Source organism: Rana temporaria, chromosome 4 (assembly GCF_905171775.1).
Source record: "Rana temporaria chromosome 4, aRanTem1.1, whole genome shotgun sequence".
Lineage (NCBI taxonomy): Eukaryota > Metazoa > Chordata > Amphibia > Anura > Ranidae > Rana > Rana temporaria.
Genome location: NC_053492.1, coordinates 431,995,859 through 432,013,595, shown reverse-complemented (window position 1 = coordinate 432,013,595; position 17,737 = coordinate 431,995,859). Strand labels below are relative to the sequence as shown.

General features: G+C 39.6%; 1 protein-coding gene across 1 annotated transcript in view; it reads right to left on the bottom strand.

Moving 5' to 3' along the window:
* ESRRG (estrogen related receptor gamma) overlaps window positions 1–17,069 on the bottom strand; it is a 304,078-nt gene extending 287,009 nt beyond the window's left edge. Inside the window, exon 1 of the mRNA XM_040351445.1 lies at window positions 16,991–17,069. The gene's annotated coding sequence lies outside the window, so the exon portion shown is untranslated. The remainder of the gene's footprint in view (window positions 1–16,990) is intronic.
* Between the last annotated feature and the right edge of the window lie 668 nt (window positions 17,070–17,737).

Below are 17,737 nucleotides of genomic sequence, written 5' to 3'. Positions count from 1 at the left end.
GGCCAATTGCAAAAGAGGCACAAGCGACAGAGGACTAGATTGAGTCTAGGGCAAAAATAATATTAATCTTCTCTACTCTCCTTCTGTCCAATCTTATCTCTGGTCATTCCTCCCTTATCTGCTATCCTCCCACCCACTCCTTCTGGCCACTGCTTCCTCCTCTCCTCTCCTCTCCTCTCCTCTCCGTCTGGTGAATCCTCCTGTCTTTTTATGGCAATTCCATCATCCTCTATTCTTTTAAACACTTCTACCTCCTGCCCTTATTATCTGGTTACTCCTTCTTGTCCACTATCCTGACTACTTCTCCCCCCTCTCTATCTGGCCACTTCTCCATCCATCCATCTCCATCTAACCACACCTTTGTCCTCTTCTCTCCTTTTACTAAACGTGTGCTGCCTAATAAACACACCTTTTTTGGTTGGATCATGTCTTTATGATTGACTTTCCTCAAATGTCTATTGACACCTTAAAGATAAATATATTCACCTGACTATGATAATTCAACTGACACCTGATAGGTTAATTGGCTTCTGTCTAAAATTGGCCCTAGTATATGGATGTGAGTTAGGGACCTTATATTGTAAGCTCCTTGAGGGTAGGGACCGATGTGAATGTACAATGTATATGTAAATCGATGCGTAAATTGACAGCGCTATATAAAAATACCTAAATAATAATAATAATAATATTGTTAACAATTGATAGCCCCATTCCAAGGGTAGGATCAACCACGTTGGAATTTTTGCCACTTTCCTTTTATCATGGTACAGTGGCTGCCATAATTTCTGTTCTCCTCCTCTATGAAAATTACGATGCTCACTCATGGACGTGCATGCTAATGGAACCTTTATTTTGACTGCCACACAATGTAAACCAAAATTTTGACAAGGATCAATCTAAAGTTAGGACGTGGGTTTTTTGAAGTGAGACAGCCTAACTGCACGTGTAAGAAAACACAGGAACGACTGTGATCTTTCTTAGGATATACAGTAGTAGAATTTTTTGATGATTGTTACTGCTTCCAACTGGAATTTGACCAAACCCAGCACATGTGGCTAATGCTTACATACATTTAAACACATGTTTTGACTATGCAGGCATGCCTGTTTATGAAAAAAAAAACACATCAAATGTCAACTTGACGCTTTAAATTAATGATATTTTCATGGCTCTATTTATGTCAGGATTAGGTTTAGATTTTGTTGCTGAAAAAAATAATCAGACCAAAATGCATTTGGATGTGACAAGGAATTTGAAGGATATTACCATGTAAACGGGGAGGTGAAAATTGCTCTGGGCACTAAGCAGTAAGACGTATCTGGTGCTTAGTGGGTTAAACAGGCAGACCACCATTTGATCCACAGGGATGCCTGAATAATGTAACCCCCAGAGCTCCAGAATCCTTCACATGTGCCAGAGATGCAGGTTATGTTTTGCCTCCAGCACTGTCTATGGCGAACGAAGGATGATGGTGACATATCAACACGGAGCAACATAATCTATTAGGACACAGAGAGAATAGCAACCATGGTCTATAGGGGTGCAGGGAATATGTTCACCAACTGCCTACTAAACAACCTGAGATGAACGGACAGCTAGGAAGTGTTGACTGGTAGGAAATTACCAAGTAATAAAATATAATTTGAAAACAAGCATATAAAACATTATTAAAAATATAACAAACAAATATACTAAGCCTTAAAAATAGTTTATTTATCAATTTTTGTGTCTGCTTTCTCCAATACAGTTGAAGTCAAGTATGTCAGTCCAACCTTCCCTTCACCCATTTACATCCTACAGTTCTTCACAGAAGCCTCTGCCTGAAAACAATAGACTCTCTGTGGTCTATAATGACATGAAATGGCCACAATGTTCCTGGTGACTGAAGATTTATTAAATGACAAACCGTGCCACGCAATATATAATAACATAAAATACAAATTCCTATGTGTGTAAGCCAATAAACAGCAGAAAATACCACTAGTTCCAACATAACATGATTCACATCTACTGTGCAAGAAATATATTGGTACCTTAGGTGTTCATTAGCATATGTTCGGCAAAGTGCAATACGTGGAAATCAATAATCAAAAAAAATTAAAATACATTTTTCAGAATAAAATATATATAAAGAAACTGTTCAGTGTCACGTGCCAATTCAATATATACATGTGCTACTTTTTTCTGTTAATCTTTTCTTCTGAGGTAGAAATATAGTCCTCTTCACTAGTGAGCATTATAGGGTTGCTTGTATTTGAAGTGTTTCTAACCCACCACCAGTGTCATATCGCTCTCACCTTACAAGATAGACCCAATACATATCAGGTCAACCACAATTTTTCCCTTTAATCTTCCCTTTACTGTGTTCCTCTGTATGCCTCCTTCATAATCAGTGTGGGTGTTAGAATGTTAATCCATTGCCATCCTGGGTCATCCTCTTCTCCCTCTGTTCTTCCTCCGATGTTGACTTGAAGCTTTCTCACACTCTTTCTCACACTAGAAAAGCTGGGTCTGCCATCTGCCACCACTTATTTTGGCACGGTAGGGCCACAGGATGATGTCTTCTGGAGGCCAGACCCCTTATGACGTCACCACTTAGGGCATGATGGTCCCACCCCATGTCAATATAAGTAGTGGCACACGACGGACCCAGCATTTGAGCAGAAGAGTGCATTAAGTCAACATCGGAGGAGGAACAGAGGGAGAAGACAGCGAAGAGAGGAGCCCATGCAGAGGCAGAAGACAGCGGACAGAGGAGAAGAACCGGAGACAACAGCGGAGAGCGGAGGAGAACTGGAAGAGGAAGAAGACATCGCCAGAAGATGGAGAGGAAGAAATCGAAAGAGAAGCCGGAGCTAATTTAATAAATTATTTTGTCAAAAACCTGTGTACTGTTTTTATTTTTTTGTATCCCATACTCATTCACATAGGGTGAGGGGCTGGGATCTGGGGGCCCCCTTGTTAAAGGAGGCTTCCAGATTCTGCTAAGCCCCTCAGCCCCTTTTTTGGTTGTTGCTGTATTGTTGTTCTCGGCGCATCGAGGCCTACGGGTAACTGACTGCGTTTTTGTACTTTTTTGTACTTTTAAGAATTTTAATAAATAAATAATAAAATAACACGCAGACCCCCACAACCACCGGCCAGGGTTGTCGGGAAGAACCCCTTGTCTTCATCAACATAGGGGAAAGGTGCTTTGGGGCAGGGGGGGCGCAGGGCCCACCATGTTGAGGGCATAAGGCCTGGTATGGTTCAGGGGGGCGCTCGCTCGTCCCCACCCCTTTGCTGACCTGCTGGGCTGTGTGCTTGGATAAGGGTCTGGTATGGATTTTGGAGGGGACCCCAGCACTAGACCGAAGGGCCTGACATGCTCTTGAAGGGGGAACCCCATGACTTTTATTTTTTTTATTTGGCGTGGAGTTCCCCTAAAGAGTCATACCAGACACAAAGTGCCTGGTATTGTCGGGATCAAAGTCGGATCACCGTTCAATGAAGTCAGATGAATGTCAGACTTCAAATCGCAGGGCAAAGTCGAATCCACAGTCGTACGACTGTCGGGTCATACCAGTGTGAACCCAGCCTTAAATCCTTTTGGAAGGTAAAACACTGGAATCGATTTACTAAAACTGGCGAGTGCAAAATCTGTTATAGCTGTGCATGGTAGCCAATCAGCTTCTAACTTCAGCTTGTTCAATTGAGCTTTGACAAAAAAAACTGGAAGCTGATTGGTTTCTCTGCAGAGCTGCACCAGATTTTACACGCTTTCGTTTTAGTAAATCAACCCCACGGTGTATTCAGCTGTTTGAACATAGTTCAGTTGTACTCCCTACACAAGTGCAATTGGCAAAGCAGATATGGCACGTCCTAAAAATTTATTTTTCAGGCATGCATTAACACAACTCATTTGTTCCTACAGATAGAAAATATTTATTGTATTCTCTTTCACATCTGTTTGAAATAAGCAAGCTTTTTGAGTTTTATGCCAGCTGGAACAATTAGGCAAAGTGGCTGTAAATGGAAGTTTAGCTATGCACGAGCTCGATGGTTGTTACCATCCTTCTATCTGTCATCGCCTACTGGCCCAGGCTCCGACAATATTGGATCCACCATGTTAAATGAAGTGACTTGACTACATTGGTTCTAACGGATGATCTCTCCACAGAAGTTGCTGGTCTGTAATACATTTTCTTTATTGCATTAGCACAGACGATTAAATGAGACAAAATTATCCTAATGCGATTTTTCTGCGCCTAGAACTTTCCATTATTTGCCCGGGTCCCCAGTCTGTTATCTGTCTTAGTCTTATTGATCCAGCAGTTAGTTCTATTCAATTATTCAATCACAATCAATACATTCAGATGCATGAAATGTAAACGTATGCTTTCACCCTTTTATCAGTTTACGGTCTTGTTCTGCAGCAATAAGAAGCTTTGACATGGTGCTTAAATGTGCATATAATGAAAATGTATGGGAAAGGGATAAGTGATACAGTGATATGACATCTTGAAATGCCTTCCTGATCCTAGAAAGAGGCTATAGTAACAGAGTAATGTCCCACAATGCAATCCAACCATTAGAAAGTAAAAATAAGTATACTATCCCACTTCCTGAGAAGAAACACTTCTATATGAAAAGAATAAATAAATAAACATATGTATATATGTATGTATATATATATATATATATATATATATATATATATATATATATATATATATATATATATATATATATATATATAGATAGATATATATCTATATATATTTATTTAAAGTGGTTCTAAAGGCAGAAGGTTTTTTATCTTAATTAATTTCTATGCATTAAGATAAAAAACTTCTATGTGCAGCAACTCCCCCTCAGCCCCCCTAATACTTACCTGAGCCCACCTCGATCCAGCGATGTCATTGGCTTCTGCTGCTATCAAAGTCAGTAAGCAAATGAGGAGAGAGAGGGTGTGTCTGATCACTTCTGAGATTTTTTGTATTCTATAAACAGAAAAAGACCGACAACTTTGAAAAAAAAAAAAAACAATACTTATTAACTTTTGCTGTAATAAATATCTAAAAAAAATGTCTTCACCAGTTTAGGCCAATATGTATTCTTCTACATAAAAATCGCAATAAGCAAAAAATGTATTGGTTTTCACAAAAATTATAACGTCTACAAAATAGGGGATATATTTATCACATAATAACATTATTATTCATTTTTATTCTACTAGAAATGGCAGTGATCAGCGATTTTTAGCGGGACTGCGATATTGTGCGACATTGTGGCGGACAGATCGAACACTTTTGACACTTTTTTTAGGAACAGTGAGCAGAGCTAATAGTAGCTACTGATCACGTATAAATGGCACTGGCAGGGAAGGGGTTAACACTAGGGACAATCAAGGGGTTAAGTGATCCCTTGGGAGGTGTTTCAAACTGTGGGGGGAGTGTACTCACAGGGAGTACAGAGAGATCACTCTTCCTGATCACTAGGAACAGACAATCTCTCTACTCCCCTGTCAGAATTGGAATCTGTTTGTTTACATTGACAGATCACCATTTTCTGTCTCTCTGTGATGCGATCGCAGGTGGCCAGCGGACATTGTGGTCGCTGGCTACGCGCATCAGCTCCAGCGACACTATAGCTATAAATTCTCCCTGCTGGAGATGAAGCTATACCCTGATGACATGCAGAACAAGGATCTCCCTGCTTCTGCTTATTTAATTCTGTGGATCTTCCTCTACCACTGCTGATGCTTCTTGAATATTCTCCAACTAGTTATCATATCACCGGCCATAATGGAAACAGCTCTGACATAAGGAAGTAAAGTCTTGTCTCTACTAAGAAAGTCACCACTATACAGGGACACCGGGGAGATTTACTAAAGCTGGAGAGTACAAAATCTGGTGCAGTTCTACATAGAAACCAATCAGCTTCCAGGTTTAATTGTTAAACTTTAATTGAACAAGCTGAAGTTAGAAGCTGATTGGCTACAATGCACAGCTGCACGAGATTCTGTATACACCAGTTCTAGCAAATCTCTCCCACAGTGTGGAATAATGTATGGTAAATTAGTAATGGTACAGGTATAAACATGAACGCTTGGCTTAGCCTATTGCTGAGGCCTATACTGGAGAGCACATGGATGGTGCCTGAGGCAGCTCTGTGTATCCATTCAGACACGGAGCTGTGAACAACCCCGCCACCTCCCTAATCTCATTGGCTCACTGATTTTGATTGATAGCAGTGGAAGCCAATGGCACTCCTTGTTCCTGCAGTGACTCACCTGGTTACCATTACCTGCCTCATTAGTCCAGCCTACAAGCAGCCCCTTTTAGCTATTTAAACAGCTTTGCTAATTTCCTTCGTGCCCTTGTGTGGTGTATGATCTCTAGTGTATTCCTGTGTATGACTTGGCCTGGCTGACTTTTCATCTGGCACCTATTCCTGTTTTTTCTCCTTACTATGCTGACTTCTGGCTTCCTGACATTGGCTTCCTGCTTCATTTTTTGATTACGTTTCTGTACTGTATTTTTTTCTTTGCTATTTTAATAAAGGTGTGATTTTAACTGTATTTTCTGTCTCCACCTGGTTTATAGTTCCTGACAGTCCCTTTCCAGAAGTTATTTTTATTTCACTGCATTGCCCTAGACGCCCGCTAAATAACTCTACCTTATTTACCAAGTTAAGTGAGCTGAATCTACCCCTTTGATCATTTCTAATATGACAGAATCAAAGGACTTCAATTCCAACTCCTACAATTACTTATATCTACTTTTCAGGAAATGTTCCATTAATACTTTGCCATAGAATAAAAAAAAATGGCTAAAAAAACTCACACTTACAATACTAAACCGCAAATCTTTTTGATTTAAAATTTAGTTGGTTGGACAGTGTTAGTGGAATTTTTTTTGTGGGGAACAATGCATCGTCTTTGTTTCAATTAAAACCCCCCTCCACAACCAATAAATAAAAATAAATATATTATAATACATACAGTGAGAGAAAAAAAGTATTTGATCCCCTGCGGGTTTTTTTTGTACATTTTCCCACTGACAAAGAAATGATTAGTCTATCATTTTAATGGTAGGTTTATTTTAAAATTGAGAGACATCATAACAACAACAAAAATCCAGAAAAATTACATTTAAAAAAAGTTATAAATTGATTTGCATTTTAATGAGTAAAATAGGTATTTGACCCCTTCGTAAAACATGACTTAGTACTTGGTGGCGGAAACCCTTGTTGGCAATTACAAAGGTCAGATGTTTCTTGTAGTTGGCTACCAGGTTTACACACATCTTAGGAGGGATTTTGTCCCACTCCTCTTTGCAGATCCTCTCCAAGTCATTAGGGTTTTGAGGCTGATATTTGGTAACTTGAACCTTCAGTTCCCTCCACATATTTTCTATGGGATTAAGGTCTAGAGCCACTCCAGGACCTTATGGTGCTTCTTCTTGAGCCACTCGTTTGTTGCCTTGGCTGTGTGTTTTGGGTCATTGTCATGCTGAAATACCCATCCACGACTAATTTTCAATGTCCTGGCTGAGGGAAGACAGCAGAAAAACACCCCCAAAAGCATACTGTTTCCACCTCCATGTTTGACGGTGGGGATGGTGTTCTTGGGGTCATAGGCAGCATTTCTCCTCCTCCAAACATGGTGGGTTGAGTTGATGCCAAAGAGCTTGATTTTGGTCTTATCTGACCACAGCACTATCACCCAGTTCTCCTCTGAATCATTGAGATGTTCATTAGCAAACTTCAGACGGCGTGTACATGTGCTTTCTTGAGCAGGGGGACCTTGTGGGTGCTGCAGGATTTCAGCCCTTCACAGCCTAGTGTGTTACCAATTGTTTTCTTGTTGAATATGATATCAGCTGCCTTGAGATCATTGACAAGATTCTTGTGTGTAGTTCTGGACTGATTCCTCACTGTTCCCATGATTATTGAAACTCCATGAGGTGAGATCTTGCATGGAGCCCCAGACAGATGGAGATTGACAGCTATTTTGTGTTTTTTTTTCATTTGGGAATAATCACACCAACTGTGTCACCCTCTCACCGATGGTCTTGTAGCCCATTCCAGCCTTGTGTAGGTCTACAATCTTGGACAGTACTTTGGTCTTGGCCATGGTGGAGAGATTGAAATCTGATTGATTGGTTGCTTCTGTGGACAGGTTTCTTTTATATAGGTTACAAGCTTAGATTAGGAGCACTCCTATGAGAGTGCCTATGAGAGTGCCCCTAATCTCAGCTCATTACCTGTATAGAATACGCCAGGGAGCCAGAAATCTTGCTGATTGATAGGAGATAAAATACCTACTTCATTCATTAAAGTGCAGATCAATGTTTAACTTTTTTTAAATGCATTTTTGTGGATATTTTTGTTGTTATTCTGTCTCCCACTATTAATATAAACCTACCATTAAAATTATAGACTGATCATTTTTTTGTTAGTGGGAAAATGTACAAAAACAACAGGTGATCAAATACTTTTTTTCCCTCACTGTATACAGTATACCTATACAAACCCCCCGGTAAGGAGTGCAAAGACCATCACCCTACTTCAGAATAGTGTAAATACCTAGAAGAAATGTTTTTTTATCACTTCAAAACCCGCACGCCGTCATATGATGTTTCAAAAAGGGCATCTTTTATCCCGGGTGCACGTCATATGACATCCTGTACTTTGTGCGGTGATATCTGAATGATGCCTGCACCTAGAGGCATCAATCAGATATCATTTTGTTACGGCGGCGATCCTGCGCACCATAAGAACGATCATAGCAGCGGTTCCACCGCTTGATCGCTCTTATAGGCGGCGGGAGGGGACATCCCCCCTCCCGCCGCCATTCGGTGCTTCTCCGGGCTCTCCCGTGCCATCAGGGGCCCGGAGAGATGATCGCCGTGCGCCAGATGGGAGGCATAGAGATGACTGGTGACCAGATGGTCACCAGTCATCTCTATGACCTTCGGAGGCCCGGGCACGATGTGATGGCGTCACGCCCGGGTACCCGTAAGTAAACAAACCGAAATTGCGGCTAGTAAGAATGAGATCTGTGAATTTTTTTTCACGATCTCATTCTTTCCAGCCTGGAGGAGAGATGTGGGGTCTTATTGACCCTGCATCTCTCCTTAAAGAGGACCTGTAAAAAAACTATTCCTATTACAAGGGATGTTTACAATCAAAAAAAACGCTCCTGTCCCCGGTAGCTCGCGCTCAGATGCAAACGCACACATAAGTCCCGCCCACGTATGTAAACGTCGTTCAAACCACACATGTGAGGTGTCGCCGCGTGCGTTAGAGTGTGTGCAACAATTCTAGCACTAGACCTCCTCTGTAACTCTAAACTGGTAACCTGTAAAAATGTTAAAGCGTCGCCTATGGAGATTTTTAAGTAACGAAGTTTGGTTCCATTCCATGAGTGTGCGCAATTTTAAAGCATGACATGTTAGGTATCTATTTACTCGGCGTAACATCATCTTTCATATTTTATAAAAAAATTGGGCTAACTTTACTGTTTTGTTATTTTTTAATTCATGAAACCATTTTTTTTACAAAGAAAAGGCGTTTGAAAAATTAACGCGCAAATACCGTGCAAGATAAAAAGTTGCAATGACTGCCATTTTATTCCCTAGGGTGTCTGCTAAAAAAACATATATGATGTTTGGGGGTTCTGAGTAATTTTCTAGCAAAAGAATGATGATTTGTACATGTAGGAGAGAAGTGCCAGAATAGGCCCGGTATGGAGGTGGGTTTTAAAGCCCTGTATTGAAGTGGTTAAACATAATAAAAACCATAAAGGTTATTATTATCAAACTCTTTACTTTCATCGGTGTACCTAAAAATAAAATACGAATAAAGCAGTTTCTCTTTAAGGAGTCTCCTTAGAAATTAATTCATATATGCAAACACAGATGGTAGAAGAGATGGGCTAAAGTGCTCGCCATAATGTCATCATATTTTTATATAAAACAGCAAAACTGCCACCACTTAACTGAAAGCCATAATGAAAGCATAAAACTGATCATTATTTACATCGGGCCAGAGAAGAGGCAGCCTTGAAATGCCACAAATGCTACAGCCTGTTTATAATTAGAAAACCTATGATTCTATCACTGTATCCAAGTATGAAAATTACTAATTACCAACACAGACAATATGATGGAGTGCCGAGCATAGGAAGTCTCAGCATTGCAAATTGATTGAGGCAAATGAGAGTTTGTCTGTTACTCAATTACCTTAAGAAAAAGGAGCGAGTACATATTTCAAAGAGGCAACACAAACAGTCAAACATTATCCGGTAAGATATATAATTTATCTGGAGAGCAGAAATTCTATGGTATGTATACATATATGATATGTTATTGTTTGACATCACATATCTATAGTGCAGTTATGTCTAGCAACTTTAATAAAATAAACTGTTTACAAATATTTAATTTCTTGTTATAATAATTTAACTGTGAAAAAGCTAAATTTCAAATGTTGCTTTACTGCTACAAAACATGTTGTTAAAATATAAAGCTCCTCCAAAGAATATAATTATTATCTTCACCCTTTATTTCTTTCCCTCCCATCCTCCCTCTCTCTACCTATTTTCTCTCTCTCTCTCTCTCTCTCTCTCATTTTCTCTCTCCTTCTGCCCGTTCCATTCCTCCCTTGCTCCTCTTCTACCTCCTCCCTCCTTCCCTCTCTGGGAATTAGGTCAGGAAGTAGGTTAGGTTAGTATTATGATCAGGGGTTAGAAGGTATAATTTACATTTTAAGGTTAGGGTATTTTTACGTCTAAAGGGATTGTAAATGCAAACAAAAACAAAAAATAAACAAAAAACAGATAACAAACAGGTTTACACTTACCTGCTCTGTGCAATGGTTTTGCACAGAGCATCACCGATCCTCCTCTTCTCAGGTTTCCCATTGGAACTTTTGACTTCTTGTTGTGCCACTCCTCCGCTTCTTGTTATGCCACCTTAGGAAGCCACTTCCTATGGTAGCACACCTGTGACCATGGACACAGACAGCGTGGCTCCCCCCACGCACTCAATCGTATAATACTTTTACCTAAACATTATTTAACCTATTGCAAGGAATGCCTTAAAGAGGAGTTCCGCCCCCCCCCCCAAATAAAAATAAAAAAATAAGCTGCTGTAGCGGCTGAATTATAATCTTATAATGTGAGAAGACTGTCCAGGGATCCTGCAATGTCTGCACCTTACTGCTGCACTTTTTGAATGGCCCGGTGGTGGGGGAAGGAGGAGAGGCCGAACTTCCGTGGGATCTCCCGTGGCAAGGTTTCCCGGAAGCGGGAATGGGTACCTGTCAAAAACAGGTACCCACTCCCCCTGAAAGGTGCCAAATGTGGTACCGGGGGGGACAAAAAACAGAGCTTTCCCTTTTGGGTGGAGCTTCACTTTAAGGTAAAAAAATGTTTAGGCTGCAGAACCACATTATGAGTTAAGGTTATAATTTGGGGTATGTTAAGTGTTAGAAATAGGATGAGAGTTAGGTGCCAAAGGTTAGGGTTTTAGCACTCAACTACAAGCAGATATAAAGATATAAAAAAACATAAATTAATGCATCCCTAAATGTATTTTTTTAAGTGCAAGCTGTGCATGTACCTAAATTTGACTTGATATTGGCCTCTAGTGGTCCCTTTACAGCAGCACTCAGACCCCGTACACACGATCGAGGAACTCGACGTGCCAAACACATTGAGTTCCTCGTCGAGTTCAGTGTTGAAGCCGCCGAGGATCTCGGCGGGCCGACTTTTCCCATTGACTAACGAGAAAATAGAGAACATGTTCTCTATTTGGCCCGACGAGTTCCTCGTCGACTTCCTCGCTGAAAAGTGTACACACGACCGAGTTTCTCGGCAGAATATGGCTCGGACCGAGTTTCTGGCTGAATTCTGCCAAGAAACTCGGTCGTGTGTATGGGGCCTTAGACTTTAAGAGGGATAAAAGCAATACAAGGAGTAAATCAGTTGTGTTACAGTTCAAGTAGTATTCTTTTAGGAGGAAAGAGCATCTGCTGCTTCTCCTTTCATTGTCAAGTCACAGGCTGGGAGGAGTGACAAGTAATGGAGTAAAGCCCTGTACACAAGATCGGTTAGTCTGATGAAAACGGACCGATGGACCGTTTTCATCAGACAAACCGATCGTGTGCACGCCCCAGGGGTTTGTTTTCCATCGGTAAAAAAAAAATAGAACATGTTTTAAAATTTTCCTATGGATAAAAAACGGATAAAAAAAACGAATGTCTGTGTGGAACTCCATCGGAGAAAAATCCATGCATGCTCAGAATCAAGTTGACGCATGCTCGGAAGCATTGAACTTCATTTTTCTCAGCACGTCATAGTATTTTACGTCACTGCGTTGGACACGGTCGGATTTTTGACTGATGGTTTGTAGGCAAGACTGATGGAAGTCAGCTTCATCGGATATCCAACGAAAAAATACATTGGATTAGATTCCATCAGATATCCGATCATGTGTACAGGGCATAAGAGTTTGGCACCAAAGCATCTCGAAATAAAAGGAATCTATTTATTTCTGCATCAAGACATAAAAAGGTATCAATATCTTGTAAAAGATTAACATGTTTTAGCCTCTTGTAGCGGCCTTAGTCATAATACATTTATTATGACTAAGGCCTATACAAGGAGCTGAAACACGTCAATCTATTACAAGTAGTGTTGCTCACGAATATTCGCATTGCGAATATTCGACTCGAATATAGCATATTCGAGAAATCGCGCTATATTTCGAATTTCGCGGTGAATATTCGCAATTCCGAATATTCGCATTTTTTCAATTTGATTTTTAAAACAGATCACATCCTATCGACGTCTAAAAGCATTGCTGGTATGATTAGAGACCCTGGGCCGAGTAGCTAAGCTGAGGCGATCCTATTATGTTGCCAAATTGAAAAAAAAAAAATTGCGATTTTTCGCTATTGCGAATGCGAAAATGATTGCGAATTTTCGATAACTGTGGTAGGAGAACTCTGATTGTCTCTGATGCAAAAGGGGGGGGCTTTGTGTATGTGTATGTGTATGTTATGAATATTTGTATGTTTGATATTATTATTTTTTGTAAGAAGGAAAAAATTGCGCATACCTTAAAAAAGGGGAGAATACAGCAGCAACTCAAAAATGTTATACAACATAAATTAATACAAGACAGAAAATGGAGTCGCTCTACAAGAATAAAAAATATGTCTAGTGACAAGACATGTGGGCAAATTATAAAATAAGCAAGCGCAAATAACTTGTGAAATACACAGTGAAACAAATATATAAAGAAATATAGTCCCAATAATAGAAAAATAATCTTTCATAAAAATGTCTTTGATATGTGAAGTGAAAAAAAGTCCAAAGCATGCAGCATGAACGTGTTCAATCTTCAAGGTGTTTGATTGACAAACGGCTGTGACAGATGGATAGAGTAAAGAATCACCACCAATGCAAAACACTTTTTATTTTCTATTGTAAAATATCAAGAATATTCTGAGCCAATCAGAGTGCTCCTTCCGCATTTGCCGAATATTCGCAATTATTTTGTATTGTAAAATATCAAGAATATTCTGAGCCAATCAGAGTGCTCCTTCTGCATTTGCCGAATATTCGCAATTATTTTGTATTGTAAAATATCAAGAATATTCTGAGCCAATCAGAGTGCTCCTTCTGCATTTGCCGAATATTCGCAATTATTTTGTATTGTAAAATATCAAGAATATTCTGAGCCAATCAGAGTGCTCCTTCCGCATTTGCCGAATATTCGCAATTATTTTGTATTGTAAAATATCACGAATATTCTGAGCCAATCAGAGTGCTCCTACAGCATTTCTCGAAATTGCGCAATAAATATCGCATTCGCATGTTGCGATATTTCGATAAAATATCACGAATATTCTGAGCCAATCAGAGCGCTCCTCCAGCATTTCTCGAAATTGCGCAATAAATATCGCATTCGCATGTTGCGATATTTCGATAAAATATCACGAATATTCTGAGCCAATCAGAGTGCTCCTACCGCAGTTATCAAAAAATCGCAATTATTTTCGCATTCGCAATAGCGAAAAATCGCAATCATTTACTTTCGATAAAATATCACGAATATTCGAATTTAGCGAATATATCTCGAATATTCGAATATATATTCGAGATATATCGCGAAATCGAATATGGCATATTCTGCTCAACACTAATTACAAGGTATTGATTTATTTTTGTGTCTTGATGGAGAAATAAATTGATATCTTTAATTTAAAGATGCGATTTATAGAATATTACAGCGGCTACAGATTGAAAAGGAAAGGTCATTTTTAATAACATTCAATTACAATATGACTATCACCATTGTACACACTATATTATTTTTTCTTTATTTGCTATTTCTTTCCCCCATGAAAATGGAGTTACTCTTTAAAGGACGCAATGTGTTTTAATGTTTATGATATGTTTTAGTTTATGAATATTTTGCACTTATTTCCAATCTAAAAGCACCACATTGACTTTATATACATTTAAAACTGATCCTGTAAGGCACTGTCAGCAAAATCTTTGTAGATATCATTACTCTTCCTACCTGTTCAATTTTTGCTACTTACCATAGATGAGCTCTGGCCATATGGAATATACAGTAGCGTCAATGCAAGCATGCTGTAGACAAATCTAGATAGCTAAAGACAGCTGTGTTTACAGATCCCCAAGGCAGCAAGCCAAATACAAGTAGTTGGGAATACATACACTGACTAGAGAAAACTGTCTTAGGATAGCAGAGCTGTCATGAAGTTGATGTTACCCATTAAACTGGCTGATGGCTATAGATACATATATATATATATATGGAAAATATAATGTCTTCATAAGACAGCTGTTCAGTGCACACCCAGTGGTAGCAATACACTACAAGAAAGCTTGGCTAAAACATTTTTGTTTAATTCCCAATTTATCCACACCACATCACCAAAGGGTAAACCTGATTCATCTGTTCATTTCCTATTTATAACAAGACAATACTGTGATACACTGATCAGCCATGACCACTGACAGGTAAACTGAATAACATTGATTACTGTAGATCTCCACGGATACTGCAGCGATCTTTTGCCGGAAGTGGGAGAAAATACCCGGATTAGACAGTTATCTGCTCCCCCCTGAAAGGGGCCAAATGTGCAACCGTAAGGGGGAGGAACCGGATTAGCAGGCATTACATTGTTGGGTGGAACTCTGCTTTAAGTTCCAGGGTCATGAATGCACAATTCACAATAATAAGCAAATTCTTGAAAAAGGAAAACTGGATAATCACCTATACAGCTCATCACCACAGACTAGCATCATCTCTAATGACCTACACAACAAATGTATTCACTTATGGCACAGGCGGCTGGAACACAGAAGTCCAGAAGCTACTGTATACAGGACATTATAAAAAGATTAAACAATAGCGCCTTGCAAAATGCTCATGAAATGCAAGTGCTGCATTGAAGCAAAAGCCACATGTGCTCCTCTTTCACAGGCATCTCAAAGAAACTACCCACCCCCTGCAGCTCATACACAGTGACGTATGCGGTCCAATTTAAAAAAACTCCCACGTCAGGCAGGGACAGATATCTACTGACTTTCATTGAAGATTATTCCAGGTACACAACTACTTATCTGAAGAAACACAAGAATGAAACATCAGAGAAACTTCAAGAGTTCATTACAATGTCTAACAACAAATTCCAATGCAAACTAGGAATAATACGCACTGACAATGGAAAAGAATACATAAGCAAAGCAGTGGCCTTATATCTTAAGAGACAAAGAATAGTACACCAGGCAACCACACCATACACTCCTGAACAAAATAGTGTAGCAGAAAGGAAAAATCACACTCCTATAGAAATGGCCAGATGCATGTTGTCGGATGCCAATCTACCTCACAAGTACTGGGGAGAAGCAGCCATGACTGCAACCTACCTACAGAACAGACTACCCTCAATTGCCATTAAAAGTACCCCATTTTAAATTTGGCACGGATCAAAGCCTAGCATAGTGCACATTAGAGTGTTTGGATGTAAAGCATATGCATATATTCCAAGTGAAAAGTAATCCAAGCTGGAGAACAGAGCAATAGAAGGCATTCTAGTAGGCTATGGTGAACAAATTCGAGAATCCTGCACCCAAAGACTGACAAAGTAACAATAAGCCATAGTGTTTGTTTTGATGAGAGCCCATCATCAGAAACACAAATCCCTGAAAGCTGTGAAGTGAAAATGCCCAGCAAACCTGAAGAAAAGGTCAACCAAAGCGAACCTGTGCAGGAGTCAGAAGAAGAGGTGGAACTCACATTGCCTAAATCAAGTTCCCCACCAGATCCTTCTGAACTGGCTGAAATCAGAAGACCCCTGTCATACACTGTCATACACTGTCAAAACACACAGCGTGCTTGAACCAACATCCTGGGAAGACATTGAAAAACTGCCAAAACCTGAAGCCAATAAATGGAGAATGGCAGCAAAAGAAGAATTAAAGTCACTTCAAGAAAATAAACCCTGGACACTTACAGAGCTCACTACCAACTGCAAAACTATAGGAAGTAAGAAGACTTTCAAAGTAAAGTCAGATGCAGAAGGGAATATCCACAAATACAAAGCCAGACTATTTGCCAAGGGTTACTCCCAGAGGTTCAGTAAAGATTACGATGAAACATTCGCTCACGTTGTAAAACACACCACCATCAGATCGCTTCTTAGCGTTGCAGCCAGGAAGGGTATGCAAGTCAAACACCTAGACGTTAAAACTGCTTTTCTAAATGGAGACATTAAGGAAGATTTCTACATGGAGCAACCACCAGGGTTTTAACAAGGAGGAAACCACCAGGGTTTTAACAAGGAGGAAACCACCAGGGTTTTAACAAGGAGATAACTTTGTGTGTGAACTTCAGAAGAACATCTACGGTCTTAAGCAAGCTGCAAAGATGTAGAATGAGAAAGTTAACAAAGTACTTACCAGAGAAGGATTCTCAAGAAGTAAAACAGGCCCCTGTCTCTACTCCAAGAATCAAGAAGACAGATGGATATACATCCTTATCTATGTCAATGACATTGTAGCCTGTTTTGAACAAGAAGGGGAATACAATCAGATCATTCACAAGCTGGAAGAAAATTTTGAAATCAAAGAACTTGGGAACATTAGCTACTATCTGAGAATCCAAATAGAGAGAGAAGAAGATGGAAGTTATCTTCTCAACCAATCTCGGAAAATTTCAGAAATCTTGAAAAAAATCCATATTCAAGATGCAAAATAAATGAAGATTCATGAGGCTGAGCTCAAGTCAGAATCAGGTACTTTACTGCTTGCTTAAAGATCTGCATTAAACGGTACCTTTAATTTAAAGTGTTTTTAGATTATAGGCAGACATTAGCCTGGAAGGTTATAGGAGGTCCTTTCTACATGCAACCTTTTGTGGGTAACACTGGCCCATTGTCATTTTGCTCCTAAAAGAGATCTGTACAGAAAGAAATATGGAGGGTACCATTGCTAACCATTGCTAACTTTCGTTTTAAAGAAAGGAGGTCTGACTGGTTTTAATACTTTCTGAGTCACTCAGTGGGTATAAGTAGACAGTTTAGAAGTTCAGAGTAATGTATTCCATGTCTGTACCTTGGAAATAGCACAATTTACCTTTACAAACAAATCAAATCCATAGACTTCCAAATAACCCCAGTTAGAGGTTGGGTGCACAGTGGTGCTTTA